Below are 18,965 nucleotides of genomic sequence, written 5' to 3' on the forward strand. Positions count from 1 at the left end.
AAAAAATGTCCTGCAGTCCCAAAATGTAATTTTTTTTTATTTTCCCTGCAGTGCAAGAGTTTGTAAATGTCCCCACGGTGTAAACATATGCTAATAAGCTCCCCAATAATGTTAAAGTTTTAAAAAATGTATACAGCTCAACATTTTTAAAACAAAAAATATCCAGAATCTCAAAGTGTTCAAAAATGTCCCCACAATAATGTCAGCATGTGCTAAGATGATATCAGGTAAATTACTCACATAAAATAACATAGCTTACTCTCTATCACTAACGCAGGATGAAAATCACCTGAACGCATGCCTCTTCAAAAAAAAACATAGATGGAAGAAGGAAATCAACCATAACATTAATGACATCAATCAAACACAATGAAAATCACATGAATAAACATTTTGTGGGTGAAAATCACCCAACGTTAGCGTTCCAGGGTTAAAAACGTGCTATTTGAGTAAAGAAGCTCCAGAATGTCTTCTATCACTCTAACAGCAGAGCCTCAGCTTTCCTCCTGATAATTGAAGTGTCCTCTTCTCCAGAAACGAGCTGTATTTTTTATTTAGCTTCACTAATCCAATTATGATGGTTCTGAGAGGAGCTGCTGGACGTGGATCAGTCAGACTCTTGTTTTAATGTCACTCAGAGTCTGAGTTCAGTCTCTCTGAGCTGGTGTTTTTGGGTTCAGTCTCTCTGAGCTGGTGTTTTTGGGTTCAGTCTCTCTGAGCTGGTGTTTTTGGGTTCAGTCTCTCTGAGCTGGTGTTTTTGGGTTCAGTCTCTCTGAGCTGGTGTTTTTGGGTTCAGTCTCTCTGAGCTGGTGTTTTTGGGTTCAGTCTCTCTGAGCTGGTGTTTTTGAGGGCCAGGCGTCCGAGTCTGAGTGCGGCGTTTTCCCGGCGGAGCAGATCCAGGTTCAGTCTAATGAACACATCTGTTCCCAGCATTCCACCCGCTCGTCGTCGCGAGTGTCGTCGTGCGCAAACTCCGACAAACCCAATACCGGCGCGGCGGAGAATATGATTATGCGCGCTAATTGAATTGCGCCGTGTGAGTGCACGTCTGCTTCCTTTCCCCCAAGCCACCAGGGCAATCACTTCAGAGACGCTGCCTTTAATTTCACAGCCCGTGCTCGCTATGAGCGGCGAGAAGATTAATGCCACTCACAATGTGTGGCCAGTCTGCCTCCCTCACCTCGGCCTTACTTAACCCTTAGAGGTTGGGTTTTTACAGATGATAAAACAAAAAAAAAATCTGGAAGTGGAATTATTCTACCGTAATTATTTCTCATTGAATATTTAGCATTTAAATAATAATGAGCAACAATTAAAGTTAAAAAAATATACATGTGCATCTAAAAAAATTTAATGTGATTGAAACGTTACTTTATTTCAGCAATTCAGTTAAAAATGTGAAACTCATATATTATATAGATGTATTAATAATGATTTTGCCTTACAACCAATGAAAACCCAAAAATCAACGTCTCAGAAAATTTGAAAATTATATAAGACCAATGTGTACTTTTGGAAGTGTGTGGGCATAAAGTGCTGTAAAACTTTCCAGGAAAAAAAACTGCACTGACTTTGGTAAAACACTTGATAGAACACAGTGGATCAACACCAGCAGATGACATGTCTCTCCAAACCATCACTGATTGGTGGAAACTTCACACTAAACCTCAAGCAGTTTGGACTGTGTGTCTCTCCACTCTTTCTCCAGACTCCCTGTTGCTCCCTTGATTTACAAATTAAATGCAAAATTTACTGATGGTCAGTGATTTTTGATGGATATGCAGATTTCATTTTCCAGCAGGAATTGTCCTGTCACTGTCCACACTGCCAAAAGTACCAATTGGTCTTATCTAATCTAATCTAATTTTCTGAGACACTGGACTGTTGGATTGCAGTGCTATTGATTAAAAGTTTAGACTGTTATGGGCAGTATTTATTGAGCTACATATACAGAAATAGTGTGTAATATGAATACGAATTCATGTGAGTTGTAGAGGTTCCTAATAGTGTGCTATCCGTCCCAATCCGTCCAATGCAACTTGAATATATTTATATATATAGTACATGCAGTTGCTGGCCATTCAGTTCCTCCACTCACATCTGTTGCTCATCTCCACCAAGGTAAGCTGTAATAAATGCACAGTTTTCCCTCCTTAAATGAAAATGACCTCAAAATCACCTCTCAAATATAATGATTAGATCTGACTGGCAAATTTACTGGATCCTCCTGAGTCTGCCGCTCTTCACCACTTCCTTTTCATTTCTGTATCCCAGCTGGCTTCTCCACAGCGAGACCAACTGCCACGCTTCTCCCGGACGGAGGAAAAGACAGCTTTCTTCAAAGAGTATTGGCACGGGGAGCGGTTTCATCATGGCTGGAAAGTGAGGATTTATTCCTCTGTGATCCTCAAGAAAAGAGAGAGAGAGAGAGACTCCTCTGGGGCTTTGCCTTTCTGGAATAGAATTGCAAACTTAAGAACCAGGTGAAGTGAAAGGAAGTGGTTTTGATTTATTGCAGTGGTTCTCAGTACTGGTCCCTGAGTAACACGGTCTTCCACAGTTTCCTCACCTCACAGAACACCTGATCCAATTAATAAACTAATCAACAAGTCCATCCTGAAGTCATCTGGCTAACATCACCTTCACAGCAGTCGCAAACAGCCGAGGTGGGCGAGGCCATGAATGCTAATTTACGGGTTGATGTCAGTCCGGGGGCTTTTCCTGATTCCCTATTTTTTTCTGTCTAGCTTATTTTATTGTTTAACGCTTGTAACGGGGGTAGAAGAACAGTTTGCCTATGCAAATGTGCATGAGTGACCTTCTATATTTCAAAAAGAGCAAGTTCTAAATGGTTTTCAGCACATGAAAAACATGTTATATAAGCGCAAAAAAAAAAAAAAAAATTAGTTAAACATAGCACCTTCAACCAGAGCACTAAAGCAATGGTATGATTAAAAAAAGCCATTGGCAAATTCAGACAGGAAACCAAAAGACAAAAATATCTAAACCATAAGCCAACAAACATCAGACAAAACATAACCAAAGACCAATCAAAAAGTGTAAATGGGGATACATAAACAACACAGGTGCAAAAGCTTATCAATGACATGTGACAGGAGTTAGTACTCAGGTGATGAGGATTTGGATTCTGAAAGATCTGAAAACCCAGAGAAATCAATGGAAACGATACAAGTGTCTACACTGTGAAATGTTTTTTAGAATTGTAATTATGTCTAAACTTGTGTAAAAGTGTGTGTGTGGAGGGCTCCGAGTGACCCAGTGGTCTTAAGTGCTGCCATTCTGATTGAAAGAACGCTGGTTTGAATCCCGGTCATGCAGCTTGCCATCTGATGCCAGAGTCCTGAGAGAGCACAGTTGGCCTTGCTTTCTCTCTGGGTGGGTACTGTAGACGGTGCTCTTTCCCTTCATCACTCCTAGGGTGATGTGGATCAGCACAAGGCTGCGTCTGTGAGCTGATGTATCAGAACCGAGTCGCTGCGCTTTCCTCCGAATGTGCTGTAATTCTACTCTGCAATTCTACTCAATTTTGCATCAGCTGCAGTTAGAAAAAAGGGGGTTGCTGACTTCACATGTGTCGGAGGAGGCATGTGCTAGTCTTTACACACTTTTTTTTCCAGGCAGGTCAGATGAGTTTTATTCCATTGGATGGACCTCAGAAGGCTGTTCTCAGGTTTCCTCAGTAACTCACTGCTTCTCTCAGACGCCTCTCAGCGCCGCATTGATTTCCAGCTGCACTCAGCTGTTCAGCTACTAATCAGCTCTTCAACACGGACAGTGTGAAGAGGGAATTCCAACTAAGGATGAGTTTTTTCCCTTTTCTCTCTCTTTTTTTCGCCTGTCTGCCTCAACCAGCTCTCCAGATCACCAGTTTAAATGTGAACATCTTTTTGATGAGTGTGAAAAGATGCTGCATTGAATCCCATTTACCTTGGAAGTCAGATAATTTGGCATAATTTCAATACATTTAGATAAAAATAAATTTTGGGGGGGTTTTGGTGTTTACCACAACTGGTTTCAATGTTAATTAACAAGGTTTTATGGTGAAATATTCCACTCTTTATCTCACAGGTGATCGCTGTTAGCACTGTTAGCGAGATCAGTTGAAAAAGGCACATTATGCTGTATTAGATAGATAGATAGATAGATAGATAGATAGATAGATAGATAGATAGATAGATAGATAGATAGATAGATAGATAGATAGATAGATCAGTGTGTCACTAGCCATTCCCTTTAACAGCTAGGTACGCTCTGACTTTGGCATAATTGCTATTCCAGGGGCGCAGCTACCTGGAATTGTCCAACGTTTCTCGGCAGAAATCTGCTTAGCTGCCAACAGTCAAGCGTTGGGGATGTGCCTGGGTTGACAATTCATTGCCAAGATAGCAATTAACGTCTGACTGTTGACGTCTGCTTAGGTTTTTCTCTGTCAGTGGTTGCCAAGATAGCAATACACCAGAAATTTACCTGAACACACCTTATTTTAGACCATGACGCCCATTGGTGTAGGTATATTCACAAGCTCTGCTCTCCACTTTGTTTAACTCCTGTGAAAATTGCGTGAATTATCTTTTTTTCCCAGCTTGAAATTAAATAATGTTTCTAATATCCAGATGTCCATATCATTAGCATCACATGACCAAAATAAGAAGAAAGGGACTGTAACAAAACCCCTTCTCCCAGAAAACTGGCCTACAGGATACCTCAAAGGCAATTCTGCTCTACATATGTTCCACTAATTGCGTTTTATTTAAGTGAGCATCTGCGTGTTCAACTTGACGTCTCCCGCACTGAACTGCAGGGGAGTGATGTGATTCAGACAGAGGGGGGTTCACCGTAAACCCCTGCGCTCAGGGCCATCCTCCTCCTTACAACAATCAGAAAAACTAATCCCTGCTGCACACTGAAATAGAATTTTAGAATAGAATCAGGCATCAGATTTTGATGAAGCACAGAAAATAAAATAAAAATGACCTGACCTGACCTGAGACACACAAATTAACTGTATTAAGACAAAACTTCATATTAATTAAACTGTAGCTCAAATTAAATTCTGTCTGAACTTGTCTAAATCTAATTCCATTTCAACTAAGCCAAACATGTTCTAGTCAAACCCAAATCCAGCTCAACAAAAGTCTGTACAAATCCAAATCCAGCTCAACTAAATTATGTACAAACCCAAATCTAGCTCAAGAAAAGTCTGTCCAAACCCAACTAATCCCAATGAAATTCTGTCCACACCCAACCCATCCCAATGGAATTCCTTCAGAATCCAACTGCAGTCCAACAAAAACTGTCCAAACCAATCCCAGCCCAATGAAATTCTCTCCAAAATCCAAATAAATTCCAACAAAATTTGTCCAAACCAATCATACCCCAAAGAAATTCTCTCCAAAATCCAAATGCAGTCCAACAAAAACTGTCCAAACCAATCCCAGCCCAATGAAATTCTCTCCAAAATCCAACTGCAGTCCAACAAAAACTGTCCAAACCAATCCTACCCCAAAGAAATTCTCTCCAAAATCCAAATGCAGTCCAACAAAAACTGTCCAAACCAATCCCAGCCCAATGAAATTCTGTCCAAACCCAACCCCATCCCAATTAATTTTTTTCAGAATCTAACTGCAGTCCAACAAAAATCTGTCCAAACCCATCCTATCCAATGAAATTCTGCCCAAACTCAACGCTATACTTGCAAAGTTTGTTTTATTACAACTCCACTCCAACAAAATTCTTTCCTTTAGACTATCAAAAATCCAAATTTATCCCAACACACTTCTATTTTATTAATTATATCACATCAAAGTTGGAGAGATTTTGATAGAAACCCAACACAATCTCTCCAACTGAACCAAAACCAACTGTAGTTTTTTTTAATTCTGCCTAAACTCTTTCAAATACAACTCCAGGCTATCACAGTTCTATGCAAACACAACTTCAGCCAGAAATATCCATCCAATCCCTTCCAGATACAACCATTATTCTTCTAATCTTCAGTAGCCAAGCTAAAAAAAACACTACCTTGACGCAACGTTTGAGCCTGACCCGAGTGTTATGACCGATATCTGGGAAACAGATCTGAACCCAAACCGAACTCTGCAGTGATCAGTCTGGTATCGGGTGGGTGTGGGGATTTGGGGGGGGGGGGTCAGACAGATATTTCAGGCTGGGGGGTGTGATGGGGGGGTTGCTCTGGGCGTTTTGATGAATGGTCATGTCTAAGCCCATCCATAATGCAGATGGTTCTGGGTGGGGAGGCTGCGGTCCCCCCGGTGGGGCTGAGCCAGCGGCGGAGCCAGATGTTGACGGCTCGGAGGGCGGCGGGGGAGAGTGACGGGTGGCGGAGTGATCAGTGACAGCTCGGGGCGAACCCGGCTTTCAGTGCTGGACTGGAGCTAATAGGTGTCTGTGGAGGAGGAGCTGGAAGGCTGTTGAACAGTACAGTACCCGACACGTCCACTGAGTGAAGATGAGCTTCCTGAATAAATTAACAAAACACAAAAGTACAGAAGCCGTCAGCGATACTGGCTTCAGTAAATTCCAAGGGAAATTTACAAACACACAGACCCTGTGCTCTCTCTATCTAACACTCACACACACATACAAAGCGAGCACCCCTCTCTCTCCACCTCACACACACATAGGGTTGCAACGGTATGAGATTTTCACGGTATGATAACCGTCTCGGAAAATACCGCGGTATCACGGTTATCACGGTATCACAGTTTGTTACATATATTATTAAACTGACCCTTAAAGAAATTACAACAAAGTTTTTTTGTTCAATTAACTATTTATTGTAGAAACTACACCATCAGGTGAAGGAAACCATGTTTTTCCACTACTCCTAAGGGAATTAAGAGTGTATATATATATAAAAAAAGTTGGTATATAACCAGATACTGCAGAAAGAGGGGATTTATTTCTGACATGATCCTCACAATAGAGATTTCTATTTTAAGGCTTTCACACCTTAAAACCTTCAACATATGAAAAACAGGCACGTCAGAATTTGAAAATTAACGCATGTAAATGAATGGCGTCTTTCACATCCAGTCCGGCCAGGACCTTTACACGGACACGTGAATCCATCGTAGCACGCACTTCATGCCTGTACCTGCGTGCCCAAATTTCGGATAACTCAGCGCTTTTGCGGGCGCTTACCGCATGGGTTGTGCACGACTACAAAGAAGTTTTATTTATGTTCAGATTAAAATTATAAACTGAACACATACTTTGCGCTGCACAGCGGGGTGGTGTTCTCGGAGATGGGAGAACAGGTTTGATGTATTTCCTCCTTTAGCTGTGACTTTACGGCCACATTGATTACAAGCTTGTTGATTACAAGATTACAAGTCTGTTTTCAGGCTGTTTGAATGAGCGAAATATGATCAGAATTATGTTAATTAACACTAACATAGAAGCATAGAACTATTATTTAATAAAAATGATTTTTAAGAACAGCTAAACACAGTGCGGAGAAGTTCACGTGCGAGAGAGAGAGATTTGCGTGTTCTGATGTGAGCTACTCACAGGTAAAGGTTCTCTTTTATCTCCTCGTGCTCATTTTAGTCCAATTCATAATTCTGCAGTTTCTCAGTGTTTTCTGTCGTGTTTTGCGGCTAGCGCGAGCGCTTACAACTAACACCGCGGACCGCGAGGTGCAGCCGCGCTGCCGCTGTTATGCCGAATCCGACTCCCTGCTCAATCCGACTCCCGCTTCGCGGACAGAATCGGCACAACACCTCCCGCTGTAGAACTGCGGGAGTGAAAACAGCGCTTATAAATAAGTTAGTTAAGTTTCACTTTCAGTTTTCGTTATTTGGTTCGTTTTCATTAACAATAATAATTGGTTACTTAGCATTAACATTGTGACTATCACACCAGAGCTTTATTTAAAAATAAAATATATAATTAAAAAACAGATGCCTACATCTCAGACTATTTTCTGGAGCCCAACCCGACCCGGCCCGAGGAATGTGGTGGGAAATCTCGGCCCGAACGGACCCGATTTCGGGTCGGTCCTCGGGTCAGGTCTGGTTCGGGCAGAGAATCTAAGCTCTAGTCTGATGCACTTTCTGCCGTTCTCACCGCTGTGTGCTGAGTAGCTGAAGCGGAGCAGAGTTGCGCATGCGCGGGTGAGTTTCTCCGCTGGCTTGCGTTTTACCGGTAATAAGCAAACACACACGGTATGATAACCGTGCATTTTAATACCACGGTATACCGTGAAACCGGTTACCGCTGCAACCCTACACACACAGACCCCGCGCTTGAAAACTTAAAAGTAATCCATAAGGTAACAGTTAATTTTAAAGGGGTAATTTGTAATCAGTAATCAGATTACTTTTTTAAAGTTATGTCTGCACAGTGCAGGCTGGGTAGTGTCAGGCCTCTCAGAAAAGCTCGACAAGGTAAATGAACAGCGTTCCAGACCACCGAGCGCCACCTTAACGGCTCCCGGCGGCACCCCGGCCCCGCTGAGGGATGCAGGTCACGCTCGGGTAATCCGAAATAGAGAAGCCAGCGATCCTCCGATGCAGCCTTTTCACTGCTGCTTATTGGGATTTGGCGGAGTTCGCACGTCTCCGTGATTCCGTGTTATCTTGTCATGATTGCCAGGCAGCTTTGGGTCGCGTCTGGCTCTTCACAAGGTCTCCAGATTCCTGCAATGACTTTGAAAGAATGAAATCTGTCAGGGACACAATCTGGCATAGTAATCGCAGCGGTGTCAGCTGCGCTAACCTGACGCAACCTGGAGCCAACAGTAAAAAGATACAAACCCCCCACCCCCCCAACACACACACACACACACACATACACACCACACACTCCGTCAACTGACAGACTACACAATGAACAAATTGAACTCGGGACGCTCCGTAGTCTTGCTGAAGATGATTTTTTTTCACAGTGGGTTTTGTCTTTTTTATGTCACACCCTACAGCTATTGGATATGACACTCTCTGCAGTCTGATATTGTCAATATAGAACTTAGTGCACTTTTATTTATGACAAAGCTTCCTAAAGGGCTCTTTGGTTTTGGATTGGACATAAAATTCTAGATAAAAAAACGGAAGGTGCCGTTTACACAAACTGTTTATAGTAATTTACATTATAAATTAATATTAAAGTAATCTAAACTATGAAGAAAAACACAAGGAAGGCAGAAAGTTAAACAAACCAGAATATGTCTTGGCTGGAAGTTTTTTAGTCAGCTAAAAAACTTCACCTGGAATTGAGGCTTTCAGTTAACAGCTGTGCTGAACTTGTCAAGAGTTAATTACTTGAATTTCTTGTCTCTTAATAATGTGTTTGAGAGCATCAGTTAAAGTAAAGTAGCAAAGAGGTAGAGATACAGGTATACAGCGAATAACTCTATTTGATCAATGCTCTAATACATATTATGAGCAGCAAGAACTACTCAACTAAGTAAAAATATATATTGAAAAATATATTTAAAAACACAAAAGTCAATCAGAAAAAAAAAACGAAGAACTTTGAAATGATTCTCAAGACCATCAAAAACATTATGATGGAACTGGCACTAATCAGGCTTAACACTTTAAAGTTGAGCTGGTGTGGTATGGTTAAAGTACAGTCAACTAACAAAACAAATTTACTACAGTTGACCAACAAATTTAACTGATAGATCAGAAAGCAACACCTTAGCAACCACCTCACTACATCTTAGCAACCACCGCAGACACCATAGCAACACCTTAGCAACCACCTAGCAACTGCTTGGCAACCACCATGGATACCACTGCAATGCCTCAGCAACCACCTAGCAACTGCTTAGCAAAACCTTAGCAAGCACCTAGCAACTGCTTAGCAACGCCTTAGCAACCACCACAAACACCATAGCAAGTGCCTAGCAACATCATAGCAAATTACCATCCTGCGTTTTCCTTCAGTGTCAGGTCTTTTGTCTGTCTGCTTCTCATGTCTGTGTTATTCTCAGGTCTGTGTTTCATTCCCAGTGTTTTTCCACTCACCTGTGTTCATTTGTAGCTCCGCCCCTTCGTCCCAGGTGTTTCCTGTTTCCTGTGTGTGTGCACCTCTATTTAAGGTCCGTGTTCCATTTCCCCGGTGTCGATCCTTGTACGTTTATCGTCTGTCAGTGTTCCATGTTTTCCCCAGTTTCCTCAGTCCTGTTTTCGGTAAATCCCCGTGTATTTTTGTATTTGTTTTCGTTAATAAATCCCATTTTGTTTGCATTTGCGTCCGCCTCCGCGTCCTCCCTGCACCCGCACCTGACATTCAGGAAATGCACTTTTCTAGTTTAACTATGCTGCTTACCAGCAATACTGTTTTCCATCCTTGAATGCATTTCAGTCTTTATTATATTTAAGGTGGAAAAAAAAATATTTAATTTATAAAAGAGTGAGGTTTGTTACAGTGAGCTTTTAGCAGTTATTTTTTTATTAACTGAAGGATATTCTTTGATTTTAGCCCAGCAGCCATTTATTTGTGCTGTAAATGAATTTGTAAACGAGTTAATGTGGTGAATGAGAGGATCAGTGTGTAAAATAATGAAATCCCTTTAACCCGTGTTTATTTAAGAGTAATGAATGATGTCAGATTGCTGAGGTACGTCAGGTTGTCACAGATCGCTGGTCTCCACGGCGGCCCGCCCACCATCTGCAGCGCAGTGTTGTGGGCGCAGTAATTATCTCATATTCGATTGTTTATCCACAAATTAAATACGTGAGGCAGATGAATAATGTAGCTCATAGCAAGAGGCACAGAGCTCCAGCCTACAGCCTGCTTTGAATCAGAGCTAATACACACACACACTCACACACACACACACACACACACACACTCACACACACACACACGCAGGCAAACAATGCATTACTCACAATCTGGCCTGAAATCAGCAGCGGCTGATTGCGTAACCCTTGAATTGATGACCTCAAACAGAGGCTTTTTCCAGGTTCTACAGGTCAGTCCTGAGTGAGATATAGAAAAAGGGGATTTATATATTATTATATTTAATATATATTTAATATATTATTACTTACTGTACAGTTTCACAACTAAAGAACCACTTTTTGATCACAATCATTTTGCAAAGTGATGGAAACTGCAGATATCTAGCGTGACCACAGAGCAACATCTAAGCCTGTCAGGATAACTATATTTGTTTGGTATGTATTTTTATTAATTGGTATAATAAATATATGATAGCAAAATAATACAATTACATTCTTTTTTTAAACATCAAATAGCTTTTACGTTTTAAGAATTTTCAGCAAAAATTGGCTAATATATTATATATTTTTTTATTATACTTATATTATATTTATATTTGTATAACTATAATTTAATATCCTTAATATAAAACAACATATAGAGAGAATTATCAGTGACACTGATTATTCTGGTCCTTTGTTTTAGTGTACTGTGTATAAACATGATTAAAATTTAAATGTATGAATTCTGGCCATTGTAATTTGCTGTAAACTCTATAGTAGATTTTTACAGTGTGTTTAAATAATTCAGTTCACTACTATATCATATTGTATCTGATTTTTTTTTTACTTCAGATGGCAGTTCTGTTTTTCTCAGCTTGTCCAGAAATGCATGTGTAAAGTGCGAATTACTCTTCCCAACTATAGAGGAAGCCTGTTTCCTGTCCTCGTCTATGTGCATAAATTGTCCCCTTGTACCTGTTTCTCCATTCTGTAGTTGTACGTCTTATTGTTAGTCAGGTTATGTGTTCCGTTGGTTTGTTCTATCCCCATTTACTCTGTTCTTTTCTCAGGTTTTTTTTTGTTCTTTTGTTTTTTTGTTTCTTTATTTGTTGTTTAATAAATCACTCGCAAGTGCTCCTCCTCCTCCTCCTCCTCCTCCTCCTCCTCCTCCTCCTCCTCCACGTCTCCTTCCCGCTCCCAGCCTACAACAGACGTGAGAGGTACAACCATGCACAGGGGAAACAGGTACAAGAGGACCTTTCATACACAGGAAACGGGAAACACCTGGGCGCGGATAACAAGGGGGCGGAGCTACAAGCTAACAGATAAGCAACAGGGGCAAAGGAGGGCAAAAAAACAAAGGTACAGACCAGAGAGATGCAAAAACGTAATAATATGTATGTTTAAATTGTTTTTTAAAGGCTTTCTTTTTCAAAAAATTAATTTGTATGGTGTGTTTTCAATTAAAACGGGTCACGAATTAATGACTTAATGACTTAATGACCTAAAGACCATGAGAAAATGTGGGTCCTGGGCTGAGACCAGTTGAGAACCCCTGGTCTACAGTGTCCAAAAATTTACAGGCAGGATATATTCGTATTTTATTACAGCAAAAAAAAACAAAAAAAAAAAAAACACTTATTAATTGCTTAATTTTATGATTCTGTTTGATATAGATTTTTTTTAATCTGGTAAAATATAGTTATATATATTTTTTTTGTTCTGTCCACTTATTTTCACCTTCAGCAGCTGAGTGGGTCGGGCTGCTCTAATACTGAGAGCTGCTGTGGGATTAGGCTTTAATATCATCCACCACTGACCCTCCACCCGTCTACCTCTCCGCCCGTCTACCTCTCCACCTGTCTGCCCCTCCACCCGTCTACCCTCCAGCTACGGTCTCCAGCCTGTCTGACCGCTGTCCACTCGTCTTCTGTCGAGTTCAAACCCTCACAGTCCCTCTCCTCCCTCTCTCCGCTCACCGCCCCCTCCACCACCACCCCTCCCGCTCCCTCTCTCTCTGCTCGGTCTGATGGAGGAATCACAGAGGGATCTGAAGAGGTAGAGGAGTAACTTTGATCTTCCGGCCTCCTGAGTCTAATCCCCAAGATCAAGGACCCCATTTGTCTCCAAATTTGCCGAGACCCGAGAGAAGGGCCACAGAGAGAAACAGAGAGAGAGAGAGAGAGAGAGAAAGACAGAGAGAGAGAGAGAGAGAGAGAGAGAGAGACAGCAAACACAACGAAACCTCTCCCCCCTCCTCCCTTCACCCAAAGCCTGGTGGACACTTCACCATTCATCACGCCACCGTGCACACCTCCAGCCTCGGGCACTACACTGCATCACCTGCAAGACTCCTGACAAAAAGGGGCCTGAAAAGATTCTTTGCACAACACTGTAGAAGAAACACTTCTGGTGGCCAAGTCAGTTCTCAGATCACATCATCAAAATTCTCACATTAAAGACTCCAATTCCCAGCATGCACTCACACCGAACCTTTCTGACTCTGCTGATCATGTGATCATGTGGTGCTACGGCGTTCACGCTCTCCCAGCTTCTGATTACCCACACCTGGTCTGGGAGTTAGTATAAATACCCCTTTGTTTATTATTTTTTAGCTGCTCCTTTATTCACCCAAACATTACAAAACTCTTATAGAAGAAGCTCACACATGTCAGATGTTGTTTTCAGGAGATTCTAGACTGATTTATGTCTTAAAAAGTTACTACACTTAAATATATATTTTTACACTAATAGATAAAATAATAAAATATGTGGTTCTCTAATAATAAAATATACCAGCACAGATTAAAATGCTTAACAATTAGATGGAATTATTAATAGCATTTAGATATTTTACTATATTTTTATCAACAGTGTATATATATATATATCATATTAAAGTCATATTGGAATACTAAAAATGTGCTTCAAAATCATATCACTGTTACTAATATATATTTTTATCGCAATAAATATTATTATGGAATTACTGCCCATTCGTACATCACATAGAGCAGTGTTGTCCAGTGGTTTTAATTGGCCCTGCATTGACTACATGACTTTTAAGAAAATATATTACGTCAGGTGCCAGTTCTGTTTTTCTCAGCTTGTCCAGAAATGCAAAGTTTGTAAAGTGCAAATTACACTTCCCAAATGTAGGGGGAGCCCAGGAGCAAGAAACACCAATTCTTGCATAATGCTATTTTAGAACAACAAATAAAGGAAAAAAAAATATTTAAAAAAAAATAGCTTGATTATTTGCAATGTAAACATAGTATAGGAAAAATATTTTCACTTGTCTTCTCTTGTTGGCATAAAATGTAAAAGTCCCTGTATAATATATTACTAGTGTCCTATGAGTTCAATTAAGTTTTCCTGTTTCTTTACTAAATTTCCCTACTGTGTCAATTTCACTAATGTGTAAAAAAAAACTATTAAAATTATATATATATATATATAAAAAAAGACAATTGAATCTGCACAGTAAAACAGTGCACACTCTGCACATGTGTTCACACTCCTGTCTTATTATCCCTACAGACTGAAACTCAGTCCTCCTCAGAGGTTTAAAGCGCTGGGTCTGACAGACTTCTCCTCTCCGTTCACACACACACACACACACACACACAGCTCCAGTGTAAGCCTGAGGTCCAACGTCTTCTGTCTTTCATCATCAAAACCACTTTTCTCACTTTCCTCTCGCCGCGCGAGAGCGAGCGCACCGTGTGGAACGGGTGCGCTAATGACGGAGACCGGATCCCCCCCTGCGCCTTGTTAACTTTCTCAAGTTTTTCCGTGATTTATTTACCCGCTCCCGCCGGGGCCCCGTTCGGGGAGAACTCTCCCACGGATTACCATGGAAACAAACTTTTAAGATCCGTCCCAGAGGATCTCCTCAATTGATGCGATGAATAATGAATATGCGGATTTCTTTCTTTTTTTTTTTTTTTTTTTTCTGAGACTTTGCCGCTTGTCTGTCTGGGTCAGCGCAGGAGGAAGGAACGTCTGAAGAGATTAGATCTGAATTGTGCAGAATGCTAATTGGATGCGAAGTACGCTCGCTCTCTCGTGAGGCCGCGCTGCTGCTGCTGCTGCTGCATAGTTTAAAATGTATAATGACATGTAAACAGCTTAAAAGGTCAAGTTGAAGCAATAATACACCTCGGATGAGGGATGAAGGAGGGAGCGCCCGGCGAAAATTGAACTGAGATAGTGAGTTCAGAACAGAAGACAATAGTCTTTTGACAAAAAAGCCCCTGCAAATATAAAAAAATAGAATATTACAATAGTTAAAAAGCTCTGGAGGTCTCAACTCACAACTTATAGCGAGAATTTCAAACAGGGATCTTAAACTTCAGTTAGTTTAAGAGCGGTCAAAGATGATCAAATAGTTTTTTTTTGGAAGCAAATCTCAAAAAAATATATATATATTCTCCACTATAAACTTTCCACAATGCACGATTGGTGACATCACACAAGTCCTGGAATCTGTTCTTCGTATTATTCTTGGACTATTTTCAGTCTCACCTAATCTGTCAAGTTACAGAAAGTACTTAAAGGATCTGCTGCGAATGCAAAATATCTGCTGGCAGATATCAAATATCATAAGGGACCATCAGTGGGTATAAGTAAGACCTACACAATATTTCAATGTAAAGTTCTATTGCATCATTTAAAAGTACTGGACGGCTCAACACGCTTGGAGGAGAACACTAACTATCAATTGGGATGAGACTTGGTAGCCACTAGAATGGGTGAAATTAGCCACACATGAGCTTAAGGACACAATGCCCAACGCCAAGCTTGTCTACAGGGGATTAAAGCTCTCTAACTTTGGGTTGTGGTGCAAAAAAGTATGTTTTTTGAAGTGATTTTGAAGCTTTATCCAAATAGAAGCAATAATACTTAAAATTTAGATGATGAATAGCGGAGTGAGTGTTGGGAAAAATTTGGACTGGGACTGAAAAATGTAAAATAAAAGAGAATAATCTTTCTAAAAAAACAGACTTTTAAAGGATTTAAAGTATCTGGTGCAGCAAGATACTGTCTTGGGGTCAGACACTATAGTGCACCATCTAAGGGAATGAGTGGGACCTACACAAAATGACAACATGAAGTGCCACTGCACCTTTTTTTAAAAAGCCACTAAACCCTAAACCATATTTTTTCCATTAATAGCTGAAATGTGTTCATTTGAAGTAAGAAGTGCTGCTTAAATATTTTGGAAACATTTCATAACCTTCAAAAAAAATGCTTTTATTGCGGTTCAACTCTGCTATAGGCAGGGATGATGTTTCCATGTACTTTGGTACGCAGACACAACATCACAATATGTAGATCAATCAACCAATTAATAATACTGCTCCCCTTCTGACGTCCAACCATCTGCTTCTCACCCCTATCAAAGGCACACTGCTAATGCTGCTGCAGCTCAGCCAATCAGCTCCTCTCCCTTCTGCCCCACCTCTAAACCCATACATCAGCAAGTGCCCCTCCCAAACTACCCCTCCCATTTTTTTTCCTTTTTTAAATTTGAGCTGAGGTGGAGTCAGCTAAAATCCCTGCGTCCATTACAGAGGACACCATGTATTTTTTTTTATCAGCCCTGATTTTAACCAGAATAGCCTATAAACGAGCTAAATAAATAAGTTTATAAGCCAATGAAACAATAGCTTAGCCCCGCCCACTGCACTGGAAAAAAACAGCACTAAAGCCAAAGAGGCAAATTAAAAGTGCTAATTTTTACTAATTGTATGTAATTCAAACCACTTTTTTTCATGTTTATTGAAGTGTTTGTGAACAAAAAGGTCGATATCAAATAAAAAATTAAAATGTTGGTACAGGCTTTCAATCTGATCGAAATAAAAAAAAGTTACTTATTTTAGTGAACCGGATTTAATGCTAATATAGATTTTATATTATAATATCAGATAGTTCCTTTGTGTGCATTGCAGACATAAAACAGCATTGTTATTTTTTTTTTTTCTCAACACTGGCACATAATTCAGGGCTGAACACCTCAACACGCTTGGAGGAGAACACTAACTGATGAGAATCTGGATGAGAAGTGATGAGGCAGCTGTCTCTAGAGTGAGACACAGCACCCAAACATGAGTCTAAGGACACCGTTGGGTTGAGTAGCAGTGGGAAGATGGAGCTTCATCCAATTTCAAGACACAATACACCTCGGATAAGGGATAATGCTGATGATTTAGCATTAGGTGAAAATTAGACTGAGCTAGTGAGTCTTTTATGAAGAGAAAAAATGGATTTTGAAACAGCAGGTGACCCTATTTCAGGTCACAAACTGGGGAACAGCTTGTAGCTACTCTACAAAGACATGTTAAAAATACAGATGATCTGCAGAACATTACAGCAGAAAAGAACATACTCTTCCCCTTTCTCAGCCCAAACCCCGCAGGCACGGACAAGAGGAGGTTAATTGGGTCATGCATGTGCGTTACGAGGAGGACGATTACGGGAGGACACTTCGCCCTGCTGTGTCCTTGGTGGCACAACTTTGCACAGTTTTTTTTTTTTTTTTTGCACAGATTTTCAGAAGTTCCAACTATGTGCAGCTCTTTCTGAAGATCAAAGTGTTTAAATGTCATACAAATGCTGTGTAATAATGCATTTTTTAATACAAACACATTATTACAAATATAGATGAATGATGACATGATGACCTTCACTTTAAAGCACTATTTGTACATTTTATACAGTTTTCTTTGGTGTGGGGGTGGGGTTTATCAACCATGTCCACAGTGCTGCTTTGTTAAGATGAATGATTCTTATAATAGTCACTGCAAAGACCATCAAAAGCATTATGATGAAATTGGCACTCATCAGGAATGCCCCAGGAAAGGAAGAGCAGGAGTCCCCTCTGTTGTACAGGATAAGTTTATCAGAGTTTCCAGCCTCAGAAACTACAAGTTAACAGAGCCCCAGATAAGAGTATTTTAATTTGTTTAACACTTTTAAATGACTGCATGATTCCTTGTGTGTTCTTTGATAGTCTGGATGTCTTTACTATTCATTTAGAATGTAACATGAAATGAGAAGGTGTGTCCAAACTTTTGACTGGTACTATATTTACATTCTTAAAGTTTTAAATATTATTTTATTAAGTTATAAAGTAATAAGTAAGACATGTCAAGTATTTGTTTAGCTATTTTAATACAAACAAATCAAGATATTTAAACAACTCCAGAGATTCCATTTCCAGCCTGTCATCTTTGGATTCATCTATTTAATTTATGATATTAATTACCTATATATTTACATGTATAAGAGTCTCTAAACTTGGCTGAGGTAAAACTTATCCTGTTCACCCTGTCATGGTGAAATATCAAGGCAATCAAAAGTCATTAGAAAATTGTAAATGCATATTTAAAACATGAAAAATTAAGAACATGAACAATTTAAGGTGTTTTTAACTCTGCATTAACCACGTTTTCATCAAATGCCAGTTTTCTCGGAAATTTTTGCACCCTGTTATTGGTCACCATGGTGTGCAGCTTTTCCTAAAACAGGCTGGATGCAAAATAAAACCAAGAAAAAAAAAATATTTCTGTGTAGTCTTAAAAATATGATTAACGATTCAATAAAAAGAAAGATTTAAATACCAAAAAGATGCAGCATTCTGATATTGACCCAAATATATATATTTCCATTGGCAACGCACATCTCTCTCCTCCCACAAAGCATCGGCAGTCGACTCGCCAGGCCGGCACTGTTAAATCCGTTTTCTGCAGCTTGATTTTGCAGGAATCTCGTCAAACCCCCTTGTATCTCCAATCAGCGGCGCCCAAGCACAGCTATTCACCTCCATTCACAGAGCTTCGTGAAGGCATTCACTGATATTCACTGGCGTTCACAGGCCCTGGAGCAAGCCCTCCTGCCGCCTGCTCTCCAACATGAGCTCATGAAACTTTAATGGTCAGCTCGTTCTCAGACAAAGCGGCGCAGATGTCAATTATTCCTCATTCAAGCTCGAGCCACGTCTACAGCCCATCGCTCGCCCTGTTAGGAACCGGCCTTGTAGAAATTTCCATCCATCAGCACACGTGTTCCGCACTGTGCCCCTTTTAACTCTCTAACGCTCTGTAAAAAAATAAAATAAAACAGAGCGAGAGCCTTTGAAAGTCTGGTGGAGCAGTTCTATCAAAGTGAGTCATGGACAGAAAAGAAAAGAGCTTAGGACTGGATGGCTGCATGTCTTTAATGTACTTTGATGTACTTTTT

At 40.3% G+C, this 18,965-nt stretch overlaps 1 protein-coding gene across 5 annotated transcripts in view; it reads right to left on the reverse strand.

Moving 5' to 3' along the window:
- Positions 1–18,965, reverse strand: part of sez6a (seizure related 6 homolog a) — a 199,334-nt gene that overhangs the window by 150,587 nt on the left and 29,782 nt on the right. The gene's annotated exons all lie outside the window — the stretch shown is intronic.

Source organism: Astyanax mexicanus, chromosome 20 (genome assembly GCF_023375975.1).
Source record: "Astyanax mexicanus isolate ESR-SI-001 chromosome 20, AstMex3_surface, whole genome shotgun sequence".
Taxonomy (NCBI): domain Eukaryota; kingdom Metazoa; phylum Chordata; class Actinopteri; order Characiformes; family Acestrorhamphidae; genus Astyanax; species Astyanax mexicanus.